Genomic DNA, 23,427 nt, shown 5'->3' on the forward strand with positions numbered 1-23,427 from the left:
TAAGCTCGATGACAGTTGGCACGCTTCCATGCCATATCCGCTTTGTTTCTATTATCTATGGATAAAACCATCTAGGTGCCTACCTAACACAAAAGTTAAAATGTGTAACGGAACAAGGAAGATAGGCCATTAATCGTTGTTAGTTTGTGTGTAGTGTCGCCAACATCATATAACCTAACAATGACCTGCATATACACTCCTACATAGTCACCAAACGTACAACCCGTGCAGTATGGTCTAAGCTCGATGACAGTTGGCACGCTTCCATGCCATATCCGCTTTGTTTCTATTATCTATGGATAAAATCATCTAGGTGCCTACCTAACACAAAAGTTAAAATGTGTAACGGAACAAGGAAGATAGGCCATTAATCGTTGTTAGTTTGTGTGTAGTGTCGCCAACATCATATAACCTAACAATGACCTGCATATACACTCCTACATAGTCACCAAACGTACAACCCGTGCAGTATGGTCTAAGCTCGATGACAGTTGGCAAACTTCCATGCCATATCCGCTTTGTTTCTATTATCTATGGATAAAACCATCTAGGTGCCTACCTAACACAAAAGTTAAAATGTGTAACGGAACAAGGAAGATAGGCCATTAATCGTTGTTAGTTTGTGTGTAGTGTCGCCAACATCATATAACCTAACAATGACCTGCATATACACTCCTACATAGTCACCAAACGTACAACCCGTGCAGTATGGTCTAAGCTCGATGACATTTGGCAAACTTCCATGCCATATCCGCTTTGTTTCTATTATCTATGGATAAAACCATCTAGGTGCCTACCTAACACAAAAGTTAAAATGTGTAACGGAACAAGGAAGATAGGCCATTAATCGTTGTTAGTTTGTGTGTAGTGTGGCCAACATCATATAACCTAACAATGACCTGCATATACACTCCTACATAGTCACCAAACGTACAACCCGTGCAGTATGGTCTAAGCTCGATGACAGTTGGCACGCTTCCATGCCATATCCGCTTTGTTTCTATTATCTATGGATAAAACCATCTAGGTGCCTACCTAACACAAAAGTTAAAATGTGTAACGGAACAAGGAAGATAGGCCATTAATCGTTGTTAGTTTGTGTGTAGTATCGCCAACATCATATAACCTAACAATGACCTGCATATACACTCCTACATAGTCACCAAACGTACAACCCGTGCAGTATGGTCTAAGCTCGATGACAGTTGGCAAACTTCCATGCCATATCCGCTTTGTTTCTATTATCTATGGATAAAACCATCTAGGTGCCTACCTAACACAAAAGTTAAAATGTGTAACGGAACAAGGAAGATAGGCCATTAATCGTTGTTAGTTTGTGTGTAGTGTCGCCAACATCATATAACCTAACAATGACCTGCATATACACTCCTACATAGTCACCAAACGTACAACCCGTGCAGTATGGTCTAAGCTCGATGACAGTTGGCACGCTTCCATGCCATATCCGCTTTGTTTCTATTATCTATGGATAAAACCATCTAGGTGCCTACCTAACACAAAAGTTAAAATGTGTAACGGAACAAGGAAGATAGGCCATTAATCGTTGTTAGTTTGTGTGTAGTATCGCCAACATCATATAACCTAACAATGACCTGCATATACACTCCTACATAGTCACCAAACGTACAACCCGTGCAGTATGGTCTAAGCTCGATGACAGTTGGCAAACTTCCATGCCATATCCGCTTTGTTTCTATTATCTATGGATAAAACCATCTAGGTGCCTACCTAACACAAAAGTTAAAATGTGTAACGGAACAAGGAAGATAGGCCATTAATCGTTGTTAGTTTGTGTGTAGTGTCGCCAACATCATATAACCTAACAATGACCTGCATATACACTCCTACATAGTCACCAAACGTACAACCCGTGCAGTATGGTCTAAGCTCGATGACAGTTGGCACGCTTCCATGCCATATCCGCTTTGTTTCTATTATCTATGGATAAAACCATCTAGGTGCCTACCTAACACAAAAGTTAAAATGTGTAACGGAACAAGGAAGATAGGCCATTAATCGTTGTTAGTTTGTGTGTAGTGTCGCCAACATCATATAACCTAACAATGACCTGCATATACACTCCTACATAGTCACCAAACGTACAACCCGTGCAGTATGGTCTAAGCTCGATGACAGTTGGCACGCTTCCATGCCATATCCGCTTTGTTTCTATTATCTATGGATAAAACCATCTAGGTGCCTACCTAACACAAAAGTTAAAATGTGTAACGGAACAAGGAAGATTGGCCATTAATCGTTGTTAGTTTGTGTGTAGTGTCGCCAACATCATATAACCTAACAATGACCTGCATATACACTCCTACATAGTCACCAAACGTACAACCCGTGCAGTATGGTCTAAGCTCGATGACAGTTGGCACGCTTCCATGCCATATCCGCTTTGTTTCTATTATCTATGGATAAAACCATCTAGGTGCCTACCTAACACAAAAGTTAAAATGTGTAACGGAACAAGGAAGATAGGCCATTAATCGTTGTTAGTTTGTGTGTAGTGTCGCCAACATCATATAACCTAACCATGACCTGCATATACACTCCTACATAGTCACCAAACGTACAACCCGTGCAGTATGGTCTAAGCTCGATGACAGTTGGCAAACTTCCATGCCATATCCGCTTTGTTTCTATTATCTATGGATAAAACCATCTAGGTGCCTACCTAACACAAAAGTTAAAATGTGTAACGGAACAAGGAAGATAGGCCATTAATCGTTGTTAGTTTGTGTGTAGTGTCGCCAACATCATATAACCTAACAATGACCTGCATATACACTCCTACATAGTCACCAAACGTACAACCCGTGCAGTATGGTCTAAGCTCGATGACAGTTGGCACGCTTCCATGCCATATCCGCTTTGTTTCTATTATCTATGGATAAAATCATCTAGGTGCCTACCTAACACAAAAGTTAAAATGTGTAACGGAACAAGGAAGATAGGCCATTAATCGTTGTTAGTTTGTGTGTAGTGTCGCCAACATCATATAACCTAACAATGACCTGCATATACACTCCTACATAGTCACCAAACGTACAACCCGTGCAGTATGGTCTAAGCTCGATGACAGTTGGCAAACTTCCATGCCATATCCGCTTTGTTTCTATTATCTATGGATAAAACCATCTAGGTGCCTACCTAACACAAAAGTTAAAATGTGTAACGGAACAAGGAAGATAGGCCATTAATCGTTGTTAGTTTGTGTGTAGTGTCGCCAACATCATATAACCTAACAATGACCTGCATATACACTCCTACATAGTCACCAAACGTACAACCCGTGCAGTATGGTCTAAGCTCGATGACAGTTGGCACGCTTCCATGCCATATCCGCTTTGTTTCTATTATCTATGGATAAAACCATCTAGGTGCCTACCTAACACAAAAGTTAAAATGTGTAACGGAACAAGGAAGATAGGCCATTAATCGTTGTTAGTTTGTGTGTAGTGTCGCCAACATCATATAACCTAACAATGACCTGCATATACACTCCTACATAGTCACCAAACGTACAACCCGTGCAGTATGGTCTAAGCTCGATGACAGTTGGCACGCTTCCATGCCATATCCGCTTTGTTTCTATTATCTATGGATAAAACCATCTAGGTGCCTACCTAACACAAAAGTTAAAATGTGTAACGGAACAAGGAAGATAGGCCATTAATCGTTGTTAGTTTGTGTGTAGTGTCGCCAACATCATATAACCTAACAATGACCTGCATATACACTCCTACATAGTCACCAAACGTACAACCCGTGCAGTATGGTCTAAGCTCGATGACAGTTGGCACGCTTCCATGCCATATCCGCTTTGTTTCTATTATCTATGGGTAAAAGTTTGTTGGTACCTATAAAAAAGCTAAAATTAACAATAAGTATTGAAAATTATTTTTTTCGAGATGGATGAAATTTTTCACTCTTTTATCTTTCGAAAAACTCAGCGAAAAAGTTTCATAAAGGATTTGACTTGAAGACGAAACATTACTTTATCGTAAAGTACCAAATTCACAGCGCGTAAATATCTACATATTTATTTGATATTATTATTTGTGCCATCTGGCGTTAAAAATATTAATAATTACACATTATTTCAATGGAAGTTTCCTACTTACCATAGGTCGAAAGTATGCTTTATGTACACGAAACACCTCTCTGTGAAAAGCATTATTTGAGACCACGACGGGAAATTATATATAACGCATACATTGAGGACTGTCTTCAAACTATCGTCTGGACAGAATAAAAATATGTCTTCAAAGTATGCTCTAGATGTATGTATCGATATATATTTTAAACGGTACATCATAGACGTATATAGCTGTGAGGGGGTAGTTTTTAAGGGTTGATTAAACAAAATGGCATTAAAAAAAAAGTGTATATAATGTGGCTCAAAGTATGCTTTATACAAATATATATATATATATATATATATATATATATATATAAATCCCGCTACCGATGTGGCGACCTTTCACTTCGCATCCTTTTGACTACCACCGCTTATGGTAGGTTTAGAAACAAAAACGCTGTGAATGTTCACTTATATATAGTTATAGAATAAAGTGATCGTAACAGAATTTGCCATAAATCGTGTTTTAAGGGTATTCATATTTTTGCAAGGTACATACATTTTAGAGTCTTTTGGACACCCTCTCATATTGCTGCCCTTTTGGTAACCGCATATATCTTACGAATATCACAGTACATTACGTTTTTAATAAGGCGTCCGTTCATTACGAACATTTAACGACTTCCGTATATTCCCGTATGCCATACGTATATATTCCGATGCTTTCAGAATCCTTTTAATTTGGTCTTGATTTGGCACCGGTGTATATCCTATGTATATAACGATACGCTGTCATTGAAAAGACGAGTCCATACAAACAAAGGTTAATTTGACGACATAATACATTAATTTAATTTGCTTGTCTAGAATGATGCAAATTTAATTTTAAAAGAATAGCATTCCGAAAATTCAAAATGGTGAACGATTTTATGATACATTTTATATTAGAAATAACAGAAAATAACGTAATTATCTCCCTTCACGTCTGTCGAAATTGACTATAGATTTTGGCTTGTATTTTAACGAACCGCTTTGGCTCTAGCGTTATGTTTGTCACCAATAAGTATTCTGACTTAGTAGCTGCCTTTCTACGATGGACGACAATTGCGAAAAGGTTTATTTCTTAAAAGAAAGATAATCATTCTTGGATTTCGTAAAACCTATCACTATTTAAAAATCTCCTACTACCGTCATTATAAGCGGCAGATGTTGGTTGCTTATTCAGTGATGGAGGACTTAGCCAGCCAATGAAACCAGCCAGGCCTTGACTGGGTGGGAACAAATGGTATTAGCCAAATGAATTGAATTCACTGACAGTGAAACCGTAAGATTGGTAGAAAATTAATTATTTTTCTATGCTTAGAAACAACAACGAAATTTTGCCAAATTTCATAGTTAGCGGCGGTCATCTCAAGTCAGGTCTCCAGCGACAAAATGTTTTCAAAACATTCGACAAAAACAAAAACATTGGGACAGGGCCACTTTTCGAAATAATTGCATAAAGCCGGGCAAGGCCGGATCATCAGCTTTATATCTATCTACATGCATAATATATAAAGATGTTTGGTTTGGCTTTTTATACAAATCTACAGTTTTATTGCGATGTTGATGAAATTTTGCATACTTGACGATAAGAATAAAATAAAAATTACTACCTACATCCGAATTCTAAAAATTGTGTGTAAAGCCCGGCTAATCTAATATAAATATGTTTCAAAATTTTATTTTAAAATCTGGGAACCCTTTTAAAATTAGTCTCGTGATAAAGGCAAGATAATCTCTCTATATATCTAAACAACACAAAATCCGTATTAGTAAACTAATAATTTTCTCAACTTTTTTGGCGAACAATAAACTTATCACCGTAAATAAACAAGTTATTGTTTAGATAGAACTGAGTTGGATAAAATTATCACGGAATGGTCATATTATTATTAATTTGATTGATCCCTCTTATATTTATTGGAATCTGTTTCGTCAAAGCTAACAACATCTGACATTAGCGCCCTACCAAATGTTTGTTGGGCGATTGCAATTTTTTCTGATTTTAGATAAAACGATTTCGTTCACTGATATTAGTAATTATCACGAATATTATGTACCTATGTAATGACTCTATTCTACCATTCTAACAAGAAAAAGAGTTGAGTTAGTTTAAGGAAAATTTCATAAACAATTGATTAAGTAAAGGGACCATCGTCCATATTACATCTACTGTCAATAATCAATTATTTTTTTTCATTTAGGACATAATTTTTGTTTTAATTTCCGGCAAATAATCATATTATGATGGTCCGATGCTCTGAAAGGAACCCGCTTGCACAGCGCGGGTGTAAACTGTGCAACCTAAAGTTTAAGTTTAGACTTACGGATTTCAATACTTTTGTTTGTGTGAAAGCACTATGAAATAATACATGATTTTACTTCAATGACAAGCCATCACAGACATAGGAATATTCATATGTCTATGCAAGCCATAGATTATTAAGATAAATGTATTGATTACATAATATAAGTACTACAATAATATCCTGTTATTATCCTATAACGTCATTCGATGTGAATTATGCTGACGAATAATAATATATTTTGCATTTATTTTGAAAAAAAAGTTATCCATCTGTTATATAGTTGGCCATCTTCCTAATATATTTATATCTGTCGCATGATTATTAGCTTTTCTTGAATTTTTTTGTGGTCTCGTGCTCAACAAATTGTTTTATTTATTTATTATGTGTAACAACACTTTTTTTATAATAATATATAAAAAACACTGAGGATACGTGTTCAAAGAATAGCTGGAATGCTTATAGTAATTTCTCTATCATCATAAATAACATGAATCTTCGTAGACTCTACCGGCTACCCAGATTTCAACTTGCTACTTAAAGAATATTGTACTATTATATCTATCTTTTACGTGTCATATTTTATCTTTTATGTACTTCTTTTACACAGTTATTATTATATTATGTACTTTAAACTTGTCATACTACTTTGCACAACTTACCTATAATAACGTACCTAAATTTGTAAAAGACTTTATTGTGTGGCATTTAAAAAAAACAACATAAGATGAAATAAATGGTCTGTCTTTGAAAAAATATTAATGTCACGTGATATTTTAAGATATAATAAACGAATAATCCTGCCATAAGCTAGTTGTAATTTCAACAAGTCCTGGGGCAAGTGACTTGCTAATTCATCAGTTATGCTAATCCTGAAAATCCTCGAAGGGTGTCGTTGTAAGGATATGCCATAGTATCACCATACCATAGTTTCAGCGCCCATGAGGTGATTTTTCAAAATACGATGCTCTAAATATTATCCGAATATTATTATGCACTCAGTGTACACTGTTCACACTTTTTTAAACCCATTTTTTACATTGAGGACCTGAGGAATATAATTTACTTCTGGGCCTGAACATGTCTTTTTGAGGAGAGGAAAGACTGTACATGGGTATTAAAGAGACCCATGATGCATGAGGGAGGAAAACAGAGGCCGGCAAATCATTCCACAATTACTAAATTAATGTATTGATCAATAGATTAATCAGTAGATATTTACACCATGCAATTTACATACGTAAAATATTTCTCATGTATAACAATAAACATATTAGGGAATACAGGTAGGTATACGAACCAAGTTTTGAGGTTATTTAGAGTAATTAAATATATATACTGTTTTTACAATATTATTCAATAGAAAAATTCCTATTGTCATGCTATGCTATGCTTGAAAATCTATTCTGCAGTTTGGTATCTTGAACAATTCGTGTCATGATGACGACTACCTACTGCTCAAGTTTTCAGGCACGTAAATGTCGAAGCATTCCAAGAGTAATAGGCTATCAAATAGAGATACGCACTACTTTATTAAAACTAAGTATTGCACGATATGTATGACGATTTTTCAATTTTTTTCAATGTACCTAGGTAGGGCAGGTGCCCAGCTGCCTACCTACCTAATTAAAGTCTCAACTCTTTCTTCGGATATTTCTTTAACCTCATCTGTATGATTGGAGGTTAGCTGAGTGTTTTACACCCGCAGAGGGGAGGTTTTCCTTGAGCAGTTAGAGACAAGAGTTTAAGTTCAAAGTGTCGCTTATGGGTGGATTCATTAAGTCTGAACTGTACGCGGCATTGCACAGTGCTGAAATCCCATACATGAATAGGTACAAAATTAAAAATGGAAACAAAAATTGTCGCATAAATAAATAACACTCCAGCAGGTTTGATGACTAGTGCATGGCGCTAATTAGCAAAGAACTATTTCTCAAAAATAATCTTAGGTAACTATGACAAGGTAATTAGACAATAGTAAAAGTTAGGTTGCTAAACCATTTATTTTACAAAATTCAGAGTTCGAGCATCAGTGTACTTATATTAATATTTGTTTTTTGTATATAGTTTTTGAGTATGGAGGCTACTAACAAAGAATACCCATATTATTAACTAAGACTACCAAAACATTAACCAAGATTAACTTAGATAATGTATTATTTGTTTTATGTGTGTAACGATATGATAAGTTGTATAATTAAGATGTTTAAGTAGTACTTGGAAGGGAATGGCCGACAAAGATGTCGATGAGGTTCGCTATCCATCACATCGCCAACCCTTCGGTGGCGCAAAGAGGAGGACGGAACGTGATCAATGTCGAATTGGTACATGGAACATTAGAGGAGGAATGGAAAGAAAGATGAACGAACTGTGTGATACTATGGTGAGCAAATGTTTGGACGTACTTTGTATAACAGAGAGTATGAAAAAAGGTAGCGGTACAATGCAGCATAATGATAGGCTCGTCATTTGGTCTGGGAGACCAGATACGGAGAGGGCTTGTCAAGGTGTTGCAGCGCTACTGTCTCCCAGAATGATTGAATGTATGTTGCAGTATGAATGTGTAAGTCCGAGAATAATGTGGATCAGATTTAAAATCGGTTTGACAAGGGTGTTTCTTGTTATTTGCTACGCCCCTGTTAATTCTGAAAGCGATGAAGTGAAAGATGATTTTTGGACTGGTGTGAATGTTGTAATGAGACTAAAAAATATGAACGAAAGGATTATAATGGCAGGCGAATTGAATGGGTGGGTGGGAATTAGACGTGACGGATTTGATTCGGTCTTAGGTATGTTTGGGGATAAAAGAACGAATGACAACGGGAACAGAATGCTTGAAGTATGTTTAGAGTGGAACCTGTTTGTGTCGAATACTTTCTTCGATCATAAAGGTATCCACCAATATACGTGGGAAAGAGGAAATGAGAGGTCAATTATTGATTTTGTAGTAATTGACTCTAGGTTGAGAGCTGTTACCGAGGACACAAGAGTTTTCAGAGGGGCTGAGGTCGAAACTGACCACTTTCTTGTAGTGTCGAGAGTAAACCTCTTTCGCGGTTGGCGCTCTAAAGTGAAAACGGTACCAGCTCCGACAAGAGTCAAAATAGAAAAACTGCAAAACGATAATGTGAGAAGTAAGTATGTGAATTGTGCAGAGATAAGATTGAATGCGAAGGAAATGGATGGTCTAAGCATAGACGAAACATGGAACCACATAAAAGTGTGTCTTTGTGAATCTGCTAGGGAGGTTTGTGGAATAAGTACGCAAGGTAGGAAGAAAGGTGATGCATGGTGGGATGATGAGATTAAAGCACTGGTCTCAGAAAAGAAGAAAGCATGGTTGTGTCTGATTGCAGCTGGCAGTGCTTCCAGCGAAGAGAAGTATCGAGCGAAAGAAGTATATAAGGAATGTAAGAAAAAAGTAAGAGTTGGAGTGAAAGAACGAAAGAAACGCCTGGAAGAGGAAGAAGGAATGAAAATGACAAACCATTTCCAAGAAAACATTAAGTTGTTTTGGAAAGAAGTCAAAAGGTCCCGGAGTGGCCCAGAAAACGGAAGCATGAAAGTGATAAAATCAAAAGATGGAAAAATGTTGACGAATGAGGAAAAAATAAAAGAGAGATGGATGAATTATTTCGAGGAAGTCTTCGAAAGCGAAGTGAATGACAGTGATTCCAGTGGCGAATCAGATATGAATGACGATGGAGTGAATGTTACCGAAATTAGCATGGATGAGATAGAAAGCTCGATTAAATGTATGAAGAATGGTAAGGCTGTTGGGTTTGACAATATTGCTGCTGAATATTTTAAAGGAGGTAGCCGTGTAATTCTCACATGGTTGTGCAATCTTTTTAACCAATGTTTAAAGGAAGGTTACACGCCTTTAGATTGGAGAAGGGCTGTGATCATGCCATTATACAAAGGTAAAGGGTCACGTATGGAATGTGGGAATCATAGGGCTATTAGCCTGCTTAGTTCAGTTGGCAAGCTGTATGGTAGAATTTTGATTGAAAGAGTAAGAAAGGAAACAAAGGATAAAATATGGGATGTGCAAGGTGCTTTCATGAGTGGAAGGGGGTGCATGGACCAGATCTTCTCATTGCGTATGCTCACTGAGAAGTTTCTGGCAAAAAACCAGAAACTTTTCTGTGCCTTTGTAGATTTACAAAAAGCATACGACCGAGTCGACAGGAAAAAGCTATGGAAGGTGTTGTCCAAGTATGGAGTGAATACGAATCTGATTCAGGCAATTGCGTCTCTGTATGAGGGAAGCGTTGCATGTGTTAGGGTAAACGGTGGTTTTACGGGGTGGTTTGATATCACAAAAGGTGTTAAACAAGGCTGCGTAATGTCACCGTGGTTATTCAATCTATACATGGATAATTGTATGCAAGAATTGAAAGAGGTGGGATTGGGCGCGAATTTGAATAATTTGAAAGTATGTTGCCTGTTGTATGCTGATGATGCGGTGCTGATTGCTAATAGTATAGATGATCTACAGTCTCTCGTGTCTAGGATGAACGAAGTATGCATGAAGAATGAGTTAATGATGAATGTAAGTAAGTCTAAAGTAATGGTGTTTGAAAGAGAGAGTACGAAAACAGTGTGCAATATAATTGTGAATGGGGAATACTTGGAGCAGGTGGATGAGTTTGTGTATTTAGGAAGTATGTTTACGAGAGATGGGAAGGCTGACAGAGATATCGAAAGAAGGGTAAATGCAGGTAATTCCGTTAATGGAGGACTAAACGCCGTAGGCGCTAACAAAAAATTGTCCAAAGAAGCGAAGTTAGCAGTCCACAACGGAGTGCTGGTACCTACCTTGATGTATGGAAGTGAGGCATGGAACTGGCAAAGAAAGGATGAAAGTAGATTAAATGCTGTTGAAATGAGATCCCTGAGGCGTATGTGTGGTAAAACCATGTTTGATCGTGTGAGGAATGTGGAGATCCGCAAAGAGTGCAAGGCTGATGTAAGCGTAATGAGTAAGATTAAGAAAGGGACGCTTAGATGGTTTGGGCATGTAGAGCGAATGAGCGAAGATAGGAGTGTAAGGAGGATATATGATGCAAATGTGAATGGTAGCAGAAGTCGGGGACGCCCGAGGAAGACATGGCACGATCAAGTGAATCAGATACTCGAGTCGGGCCATGTCAAGAGTCAGAATAATAGAAGAGTATGTATGAGACGATGTATGAATGTGAATGAGGCAAGGAGTGTGTGCCAAGACCGAGTTGTTTGGCGGTCCGTCCTCTCTGCCTACCCCTGCGGGGAAACGGCGTGATGGTTAGTTAGTTAGTTAACTTAGATAAACCAAGATAAACTAAGATTAATCAAGTTTAATCGATAATAACCATGATTAAAGAAGGTTTTTGTAAACCTCTCGGTTACAAATTATTATAAGCAATATTATTGTAAGAGAAAAAACTTACAAATTGAAAAATCTCCCGAGAAAAAATACATGCCACCAATGGGACTCGAACCCACGGCCTTCTGATTACCGGTCGGCAGCTCTACCACTGAACTATGGCGGCTTATTTAATACCCACCAAATTAGTCAATTAATCAAGACATATCTCGACGCCCTTAGGTGGGAGAATTAGCACCATTGATTGATTAATTAATTAAATTAATTAGCACCGTAATAATTCCTTTACCTACAAAAATGAAGTTGGTTTTTTCAGGTGAGAAAAAAATTAATAAGCAATAATTTTGCTTGCAGAACACTAAGTACACATTGACTAATTTGGCGGATAAGCCGCCGTAGCTCAGAAGTAGAGCTGCTGACCGGTAATCAGAAGGCCGTGGGTTCGAGTTCCATTGGCAGCATGTCACTTTATAGGTGACGTTTCACTTTATAGATAATTTTGCCTTAACTCACTTAACGTAAAAAAAACTTCCAAGTGTAATCGCAGCCTTACAACAATTATTGCTTATAATAATTTGTAATCCTTTTTGCTATGCATAAACCTTACCTTATAAACATTAAGTTAATTCAAAAGAAAATTATTAACCTCTCTGTTTGCTGTCTTATTTTAATTTTTGTTTGTTGTATTTTTTTTATCTAATATAGTTTTATTTTTATTATTACTAACTTTATTTTGTTTTAAAACTTTCTGTGATGTTAATATTGTACTACCTACATGTAAAACCCCTCAGGACGCTTGTACACCCACTTCCAGTTTTATTATTTTGTTCTTCTACTTTTTGCGTCTATCAGTACATTTTTTAATTGAATACCACACAAGAGTTTAAATCGCTCCCGTCTGGAGTCAGTGAGACTATGGCCTATCCCCAATCGGGGAATGTTGTGAGACTGAAGGTAGGTGAGGGGAATGAGACGAGGAAGAGGAAGGTGGGGAAGTACCAGGATATTCAGTTCTGGTCACCAAACACAGCTAAAGCCATTCCAAGCTAGCTTAACAGACTTTAATCGGGAAGGGTAGTTCTACCCGTTCGCGTTCGGTCGATTGATGCTTAACGTCGGAAGGGTATTTCTACCTTCTGCGCCCGCCTCATTTCAATGGCAGAAAAGAAGAAATTATCCGATGTTTTTATATGAATATTACATACCAATCTCTCTGTAAAGGTTCCAACTATACGTACGTAATTATCAAATTGTAATGCAAGTCTTTTTTTAGTATTTATCTTGGAATCTTTTGTGTACATCGATATTTCAACTAACTAACTAACTAACTAACTAACCATCACGCCGTTTCTCCGCAGGGGTAGGCAGAGAGGACGGACCGCCAAACAACTCGGTCTTGGCACACACTCCTTGCCTCATTCACATTCATACATCGTCTCATACATACTCTTCTATTATTCTGACTCTTGACATGGCCCGACTCGAGTATCTGATTCACTTGATCGTGCCATGTCTTTCTCGGGCGTCAAATGACCTATATTATTGAACACCTGACACTTGATAGGTATTGCGTTTGAAGTACAACGAAATAAGTAATTTAGATAACACATTCTGTTATTATAATAGTTCAAATCCTGGAACGAGAGTTTTTATGTCCCTGAAACTCGAAACAAATCTCTCTATCTCGGTTCCGCACCCACTCAACTACTGAGTGTCTGGCGCATCTAACAAAAGCAGGTATCGGCGAACACAGTTAGGCGGACCATAATAAATATTTACATGCCAGTTTTTAAAAAGCAAATTGTCCTACGGTTGTGTTCTGAGGAGATTATTTTAAATTTCATTTTATAAAATAACCAATATTATTAGCATGTTCCGATGGTTTTTTGGGTGGCAATTGCACACGTGGTATTTGAATGGGTAATAATGTGTTACTCTGACAATACTAGTGATGTGGCAATTGTTTTTGTTTTTATAATGATTTGGGCTTGGTGAAAATATAATAATTTGTAATTTTAAATCAAATAAAACACTTTGTTTATTAACCACGACTTTTTTATTATTACATCTACCGGTTTCGCTACGGCCGAGCTTCATCAGGATGTGAAATATAACAGTTATATTTCACATCCTGATGAAGCTCGACTGTAGCGAAACCGGTACCTAGATGTAATAATAAAAAAGTCGTGGTTAATAAACAAAGTGTTTTATTTGATTTAATATATAATGTCTAACCACAAAGTGATTGCTTCCTACGAAAAAATTTGTAATTTTATAAAATTGAAACCTAGTTTATACTTTAAAAATTGAACCCTAATGACCCAACAATGACTTTGTTTTCGATTTATTAAGTTGCATTAGAAATAATACTTGGTTTTCGGCTATAAATTTTATAGCTTGGGTATGCTGAGTTAGTATGTAGAGAATTTTATTAAAATATTTCCATTATTTTCGAAGGTATAGCGATTTAAAACAAATTAAAGAAACTCGCGCGGGACCTTTATTTTCGCCCATTTTCAGCGGTCTGCCGGCGAAAAAATAACCCGATCAAAGTGTGTTAATAAAACACCAAAACATCATACAAATAAGAATACTGAAGGGGTAAATAAAATCATATAAATAAGTTGCCTTCGTGTGGCGTAACTGAAGTTTTATAAGTACTTGAACCCCGAAACAGCCGTCACAATAATAAATACAAAAATATTTGCAAAACTCAGTTAGGTATCTGTTCTTTCCGGAATGCGACAATTCCTATTCCAAATAGTTTTTGTCATAAGAATTATATTTATTCGTCATTTATTTTTTAAAAGTAGCATAAAAACATATATTATTTCCTCACATGTTCACAAATAATGTCATAGCCTTATATTGTAAAGTACAGTAATATTTTTGGCATGGTATATTTATAAACACGGTGTCTTACAACTATATTATGAAATTCTAAATTAATGTTGCATTGTAAATTACATTTTTAGGACTTGTTTTTAAGTGTTAGGTAAACTACCTACTGAAGCCCTTATCTATTGTCTATCTCAAGTAGGGAAAGCAATAAATCTCCAACATTATATGGCAGCTTAAAATTAGAAGTGTTGAAGTCCCACCCGCTATATCACCGTCCGAACCATAATAAAATTAAATGTGCATCTTCCGAAAAAAATATTTACATTGCTAACGTCATGTTCAATATCTTTTATATTATTATTTCTGTTTTACTCTGTACCCACTTATATTGTATCTACTTTTAATTTTCAACTTATTTTTTTTAAATTTGTTTTTATTTAAATTTATTTAGGAAACTTATAGTCGTACAGTGAAATATAACAATAAACATGAATATGTTATAGACCAATTAAATTCCATGAAATGTTAAAGAAGTACATAATATTAAAAATAGATACAGTTTTCGCATGGTTATAGGTACTAATTGAAAATAATAAAACAAACTACGGAAGTAATAGTATAATTTTCCCAAAAGTAAAAGTGTTTTTAGCTATTAATTATTAATTTAGTAAGTTGCAATTTATTTGATTTTAAGTTGAAAATCTCGTAAGGTATTATAATTTTCACAGATACGTCCTATTATAGAGTTTTGCGAGTGTTTGGATTTACAGTGAGGTATTCTAAATAAATCGTTCGATCTGGTGTTTTGTTTGGGGCAACGAAATGCAATCTTTTCTAACAGATATGATGAATCAACAAGACATTTCACGATTTTGTAAAAGAATAAAGCATCATAGATTTTTCTGCGTTAATATAAAGCGATAGGGTCAAACCGATGATCACTAAAGCGATACGATAGGTGTTTTATAAATTTGTTTTGGATATTTTCGATTCCAAATTACTGCGGCGAACTCAAGTTGTGACCTTACATATGACATTTATAACACAATTCACTATCCAAACTACTAGAAAAAACTATGAAAAAAAGATTGCTCGCATACCTTGATAAACACAAACTGATCTCAAACAGCCAATTCGGGTTTCAAGCGAAAATGGGAACAGAAGACGCCTTATCGGAACTAACTACTTACATAGTCAAAAACTTATGATGGCGGGTCAAAGGTGGTAGGGGCTTTCTTAGACCTAGCAAAAGCTTTCGACACCATCTCACATAAATTACTACATCAAAAACTCAAAAATATCGGCATAACCGGTCCACCACTAAAATGGTTCATCAACTACATTGAAAATAGACAACAAATAGTAAAAATCAATAAACACGAAAGTGACAAGGTAGGTAACAGGTATGGAGTACCGCAAAGCAGCGTCTTGGGTCCCATACTTTTTCTCATCTACATAAATAGTCTAACTGAGATAAACCTTGGAAAAATAGAGTACAAAGTAATCAGTTACGCAGATGACACTGTAATTTTATTCAAAGCACAATCATGGGAAAATGTCTACAAAAACACAGAAGCAGGGATGACTGAAATAAATAAATGGCTAATGAATAATCTTCTTACACTCAACATTTCTAAAACAAAATACTTGACTTTTAGTAAAACAAAAGCTGGTCAGCCAGATAGTCGCCCACAATTCCATCTTCACCCTTGCACCAATACTTCTACAAATAACACACGCTGTACTTGTGACAAAATAGATTATGCGGATAATATCAAATATCTCGGCTTAACTGTTGACCATAATCTAAAATGGGATCTCCAAATTAACCCAATAACAAAAAAAATCCGGAAACTATCATACATCTTCAAAACAAAAACAATACAAACAAAACGAAATATTTTATGTCATTAAATCAGCTAAAAAATATATACTTTGCACTTTGTCAAAGTATTCTAATGTATGGTATTTCAGTATGGGGAGTAGCAGCAGACACTCATCTCAAATCCCTTAAAATTAATCATAAATCAATAATTCGAATTATGTTTAGAAAGCCTTATAAACATCCGACAGAACAGCTAATGATTGAAAATAACTTATTTGACATAAATAAACTGTTCATAAAGAAGATCATCTACAAAAACTGCATAAAAAAATTACCGAATCACATAACTCACTAGCAAAACACGAGAGCAATTACACACAAACAATTACAAGTACCGTATATCAAATCAAATTTCGCTAAAAGACACGAATCTTACCTGGCTCCTCACATATTCAACATGTTCCTAACCCAAACTAAAACTTACGTCTTACCAAATAATTTGAATTGGGTGTTCAAAAGATTTGTAAACTGGTTGATGGTAAAACAAAGAACAGATATTAGAAATATTCTAAACATCTAATGCATTTTACAAACCATACTGCACACAAATTCTAACAAAATTACAAAATTTTACAATTAATTATAATTCGAAATACTCATTTCATATTTTTATACATAATTTTTCAACACATATTTTTCTACCAGTACTACACTTATTTTTCTATTTTTCTATATTACTCATTTTTTTACTCAAATTTTTTCTTATTATTTTTATTTTACTATTTTTTACTAAACATTTGGTTTATATATAAATTGTTAATTACCAGCCTCAGAACAGACTATGTCTAGTGAGGAGGGTAATGAAAAAAAAAACATCTGTACAGAACCAACCTTAAATAAACGCCCCGGTTGCCGGCACTGAAACTGATAATTAAGGTGTGTGCTACGGGGAAAGGCTTTGCTATGCTTATAATAAAGACCATTTCTTTATAAGCTTTTTCTAAAATATTTTCAATATAATCCTTAAATAACTAATTTTAGAATGTAGTATTAATCCAAGAGATCTGATTGTTTCTACCCGTTGTAGGGGTACAAGGTTCAATTTGTAAGTATAATTAATTGGATGTTTTTTACGTGAAAAGGTAATAACATTATATTTGTTTATGTTTAGAAGATAGTTGATTGTTTTCGCAATATTGTTCAATTTTGTTAATGTCTTCTTGTAACTGGTTGCAGTCTTATACGGAGTCAATGCATTTATATAATTTCATGTCATCTACGTAAAATAAGAAACAAGAATGACTAATATTACGTTCCATGTCATTTATACGTAAATTAAACAAGTGTTATGTTCTAAATTATATACACTTAATATTGTGATCCTGAAAAAGTATCCTTGTAAACTTGTATTCATGTAAAAGCCTTCAAGGCGTCAATTAATAAGTAAATAAATAAATATAAAACTATTTTGTAAAGGGTAGTTATTTAAATACAGTGGAACCTCTCATAACGAGACTAATTCGTTCCAGAATTTTACTCGTTATGTGAAACACTCGTTGCGAAATAATTTTTCCCATATAAAACAATGTAAAATACAACAATGCCGAAAAAATAATCAATTTTTATATTTTTAACATTTATTCAAATAAAATTACATACTAATAAATTGTTAATGAGCCTTACCCTTAGTACTGTTAGGAGTACAACCTGGAATGCGATTTTGATTTACAAAAACAATAAAAAGATCGAAAAAACTAGTTTATTACTTGTGACTTTATGACAAATAATTGCAGTACAACCCTAGTATGCTATTTCTATTTATAAATTAATAATAAGAATTTTGTTTTCCGCCGACATGTCAATGTAACGGTTTTGTTTATTTTTGTTTGTATGATCATTGTGTATTTTACTTTAAATCTGAGATACTTGCCAGTATAGCCAGGAGCATTCAGAAAGGTGATTGCATTGTGAAGACAGTTGTTAGGTACAGGCGTACCTATTGTTTAGTATTATTGGAGACGCCATGTGAGACTTTGTAGAGAAATTGAAATTAGATTTTTTTAAATTAGATTTTAATAAAATGAATAAAAAAAAGATGATACCATAAAATTGAAATGCTGTAATTTAAGTCAGAATGTCATTACTAATAATAAAATATAAAAATAATGGACTGGAGTTCCTTATGGTTGTTTGTTTAATGTTCACCAATTAATTGTTTTCTTATTTGTATATTTTTTTGCAATGTTATGAAGGGAAAGGAAGGTCTGGGAAGAAAAGGGTATGAGGAGTGTGTAGTAAACTAGGGATCACAGTGGACAGTAGTGATGGATGGTATGAACCCAACCCACCCATTGCGGTGCAAGGCGATGAGCCGGGAGAATCCGGCAGGAGAGGTCACCCCAAATGTCCCCGAACGCTGTTGCTGGGTCCGCTTCGGTCACGAACCGGCACAACAGTTTCCCAACTAGTTGATGGGGCAGGCAGCACACCCTCAGTCGTCAGTCTGAGGGTCAGGCCCCGGCATTACCGAGCGGCCCTGACCGCGGTAACCGGTTGTAAACGGTCATCGCACCCACCACCAAGACCTGGGCAAACATTACCCCATGAAAACGGACACACCTGCTAAGTCACGAAACGTAGCCAACCACTTGGTGTGGCCTATGTCAGGGATGTTGGTCATTAAATGGTTTCCAGGGAAGTGCTACCCATACCCACATTCTAAATTTCTATTTGTGCTTTTTAACTTCTATTTAGAACGAGTTGCTTTCATTGTATCGACAGTAATCAATACTGTATGTAGACAAGACACTAAAATGATTGGTCGCCAAATAAATTCTAAAACGTACAGACGTCAATACTCGGTATTAAATTGAAAATAGATACATTTGAAATAGTAAGACATTCGAGACCACTGGCAAAACATGTGCTGCAACGTCGCAAATAACCAGCCACCGCGAGTTGAAACGAACCGGCAACATTGTACCCTTCACGGTCACCACTTCAGGCTAAACGTGAAATGCAGAATACGTCGTTTCCGGTCGCCAATAACGGCTAGGAATAAAACGCAGAATACGTCGAACACGGTCGCCATTTTAGTCTAGTTATGAAATGTCGTCACTTTAGGCTAGATATGAAATGCAGAATACGTCGTACCCGGTCGCCACTAAAGGCTTGTTGTGAAATTAATAATTCGTCATACCCAGTCGCCACTAAAGGCCAGGAATGAAATGCGGAATACGTGGCTGTGTATATCACCTAGCGCCAAGCTGCCTCGCGACAGACTCCGGAACTTAAATATTCGAAAACTTGCACTCCCAGCCCAATTTGGCGACCAGGACTAATTTCGCTGAGATGCTTGTAACGACATCTATTATTGAACTGTGTAAAAATTTTGAGAAAACAAAGTGGCGACCGTATATCGGTCGCCAAATGTCGGTGGTCGCCACTTTAAATGCATATTTGCCCATGCTGGTCGCCAAATAGGCGGTGTGATATATATATATATATATATATATATATATATATATATATATATATATATATTTAAAGAAAGACAAACATTCCGGGGTTACGAATAACCTGACAATATTTGAAAATCTCCTACTACCACCACAGTAAGCTGAAACTGTTGCTTGAGTTGTGATGGAGGATTTAGCCAGCCGAGGAATTAAACACACCACGCCTGAGTGGGACCCAAACGTGATGTCAACTCGGCCACCGACCGGTGGTAAATTATATTTTTGTTTGCCCCGCCCGTTTTTGAAACTGCCACTTTTATTTCCAAAGTCGAGGAGCTTACCAATCTACCACGGAGGTTGTTAACTTAATCTTCCAATAAAAAAATATTAAATTATGGTTATTTATCATATTTGTGAGATACGAATGCTATGAAGCAATTTTTGAAAAGTCTATAACGAACATAGCAGTCAAATTTCTGACTGGCAGCACGAAACAAATTTTTACAATCCGTCTCGATATATTTTTGAGCTGCGCGGAAATCGAACCTCAACCTCTCAATTCAAAACCAAATACGCAGACTAATGCGATGTACACGGTTCGTTGCTCTTTATTCCACACCCATTCACCCTTTGATGCGAATTCGTGGACAATTTAAGTTTCTGGTATTTGTATTTCTCGCTTTTAGTCGATGCAAATGTGTAGAAAAAAAGTTCATACAATTATCTTAAACATTATTGTCACAAAAAAAATAATAATTTTTATTCCAGGATGTGGGGAGGTAATTGCAATTCCACACTTCCCATATTACACATTTATTGTACAATATATATGATAAAATGCAAAAATAGATAAATAAAAATAAATAAGTAACTAAGGGCAACTAAATGTAAGTGTACACTTAACTATCTAAATTAACGTAAATCTTAAAAGTGTTAATACGGATTTTAAGGTAAATTTAAAAATGTAAATATATATTTTAATGTAAATCTTTAAAGCGTAAATATGAATTTTAATGCAAATCTTAAAAGTGTAAATATATATTTTAATGTAAATCTTAAAAGTGTAAATATGGATTTTAATGTAAATCTGAAAAGTGTAAATATGGATTTTCTCTTTGGTAGTTGATATTCATATCCACCATTCTTAATCATTATTTCACATTCTTTAAGGGTTCAAGCATAACGCCTTCGGAAAGAGCTGCTCTCTGCCGTGAGGTTAATTTTTCAAAAGCTTCAAGCCACAAAATTTTTTTCACATTTTTACACCTTTATCACATCTCTTCCTCATTTAACATTTACATTCCTGGTGTTGTTTATTAAATTACATAAAAAAATGTTTATTTAAAAAAAAAGTTTACATATTTTACGTGGGAAAAACAATACAATATGACTAACTATTTAACTAACCATCACGCCGTTTCTCCGCAGGGTTAGGCAGAGAGGACGGACCGCCAAACTAAAAATTACTCGGTCTTGGCACACACTTCTTGGCTCATTCACATTCATACATCGTCTCATACTTAACACTTATTCTGACTCTTGACATGGCTCAATATCTGATTCACTTGATCGTGCCATGTCTTCCTCGGGCGTCCCCGACTTCTGCTAGCATTCGCATGTACGTCAAATATTCTCCTTACACTCCTTTCTTCGCTCATTCGCTCTATATGCTCAAACCATCTAAGCGTCCCTTTCTTAATATTACTCACTACGCTTAAATCAGCCTTGCACTATTTGCAGATCTACATTAGAGTGTAGGACTTGTTGCGGGTTAGTTAATTTTATTTACACGGTGTTACGTTAAAAAACAATCACAATTTTATGTTATCTAAAAATGACTTCTATATAGTCAAATTAGCTTTGTTAGAGTAAAAGTACATTTTCAAACCTTGCTTTATTTTTTTTATGTTTTTGAGTTTTAAATGTCTTGTCAAAAACACTCGATTAAATTTACTGAGATTTATTTTGCATGGAACAATCACGTGATGATTTTAATAAATATACTAAAATGGTCCGATTTCACTTTGGTAGTCTGAAGGACCAGCTCGCTTTGCGGTTACAATGGAAGAAGAAAGATTCTATTGAGCACATTTTACAAGTTTTATTTTATTATTTCCGAATTATAACAAGAAATGATTTTACCCTGTGGGTTCAGCAGACCTCTGCTTTTAATATTAACCAATATAATATATACCTACACAGATTTAGTCAAGATCAAAATCTTGCAAAATAATAATTTTAAAATCCACAGCCAGTTTTTACTAACCAATTTCATTTATACATATTTTAATTTCTCTGGAAATTTTATTGAAATGCTAAATTCCTGAAAAAAGAAAATTGTTTTCCATTTTTGGCTTAGTGTTAATTTTTGATGTTGTATTGGGATCTCATTGATAAATTGGTTTCAATTTTTAATGCCATTTTTCTTTGCAGATTTGGATCGTTCATGTTTTATGACGAAATATATGTCAAGTTATGCAATATGTAGGTAGTAATACATTTTATGTGGATATACTAATTTTAATTTAATATATACGTCATTTCAAGTCCACCTTTCTACTACCTAATTCTATTTTACCTAATAGAATAAATACATAAATTTCTCAATACGGCAAAGGCACCTGGTATCTGGTTCAATGACAGATAACTAATTTACGGCTAAGGGAGAAGTGATCAAACCTTCTCTTTGTCAAACCCGGTTACTTTTTGAGAAAATGGAATAAATTGGATTGAAAAGGTTTCACAAAACTATTTTATTCATTTACATTTTTTAATCTTACATGCCAGTATTTTAATCTCACATGCCAGTTTTTTAAACTTACGTACTAGTATTTAAATCTTACATGCCGGTATTTCAATCTTATATCAGTATTTTAATCTTACATGCCTGTTTTTTAATTTTACATACCAGTATTTTAGTCTAACATGCCAGTATTTCAATCTTAAATGCCAGTATTTTAATCTTACATGCCTGTTTTTCAATCTTACATACCAGTATTTAAATCTTACATGCCGGTATTTCAATCTTTTACCAGTATTTTAATCTTACATGCCTGTTTTTTAATTTTACATACCAGTATTTTAGTCTTACATGCCAGTATTTTAATCTTACATGCCTGTTCAGAACTTTATTCTGACATGCCGGTATTTTAATCTTACATGCCGGTATTTTAATCTTAAATGCCGGTATTTTGATTTACTTTTCATAAGAATTTTTGTAAATATTTTTATTTCGTAAAAAATGATCCAGAATAAGTGTTTAGTGGAGCCATGGAAATCACCGTCAAATGATGTCACGTTCTTGTCAACACGGCCAACTGGAGTACATGTCAAATTACGATGTCAGTGTTGTCACTAAGTAAACTTCACTAATTAAAATAGTCTAAATATTCCGAGTATTTTATATTAAAATGCTTGTGATAAAACAACAAACAGATCAGTAGTTACAACGAGTATCAATAACGATCGCTGCCATTTGC

General features: G+C 35.3%; 1 protein-coding gene and 1 non-coding gene across 4 annotated transcripts in view; one reads left to right on the forward strand and one right to left on the reverse strand.

Moving 5' to 3' along the window:
- Nucleotides 1–23,427, forward strand: part of ETHR (ecdysis triggering hormone receptor) — a 465,888-nt gene that overhangs the window by 251,287 nt on the left and 191,174 nt on the right. The window lies entirely within an intron of this gene.
- TRNAT-GGU (transfer RNA threonine (anticodon GGU)) lies at nt 11,919–11,990 on the reverse strand. Its single transcript has one exon. It is a non-coding gene; the product is annotated as a tRNA-Thr (tRNA).

Source organism: Hesperophylax consimilis, chromosome 25 (assembly GCF_061612785.1).
Source record: "Hesperophylax consimilis isolate HC1 chromosome 25, BYU_Hcon_1.0, whole genome shotgun sequence".
NCBI lineage: Eukaryota > Metazoa > Arthropoda > Insecta > Trichoptera > Limnephilidae > Hesperophylax > Hesperophylax consimilis.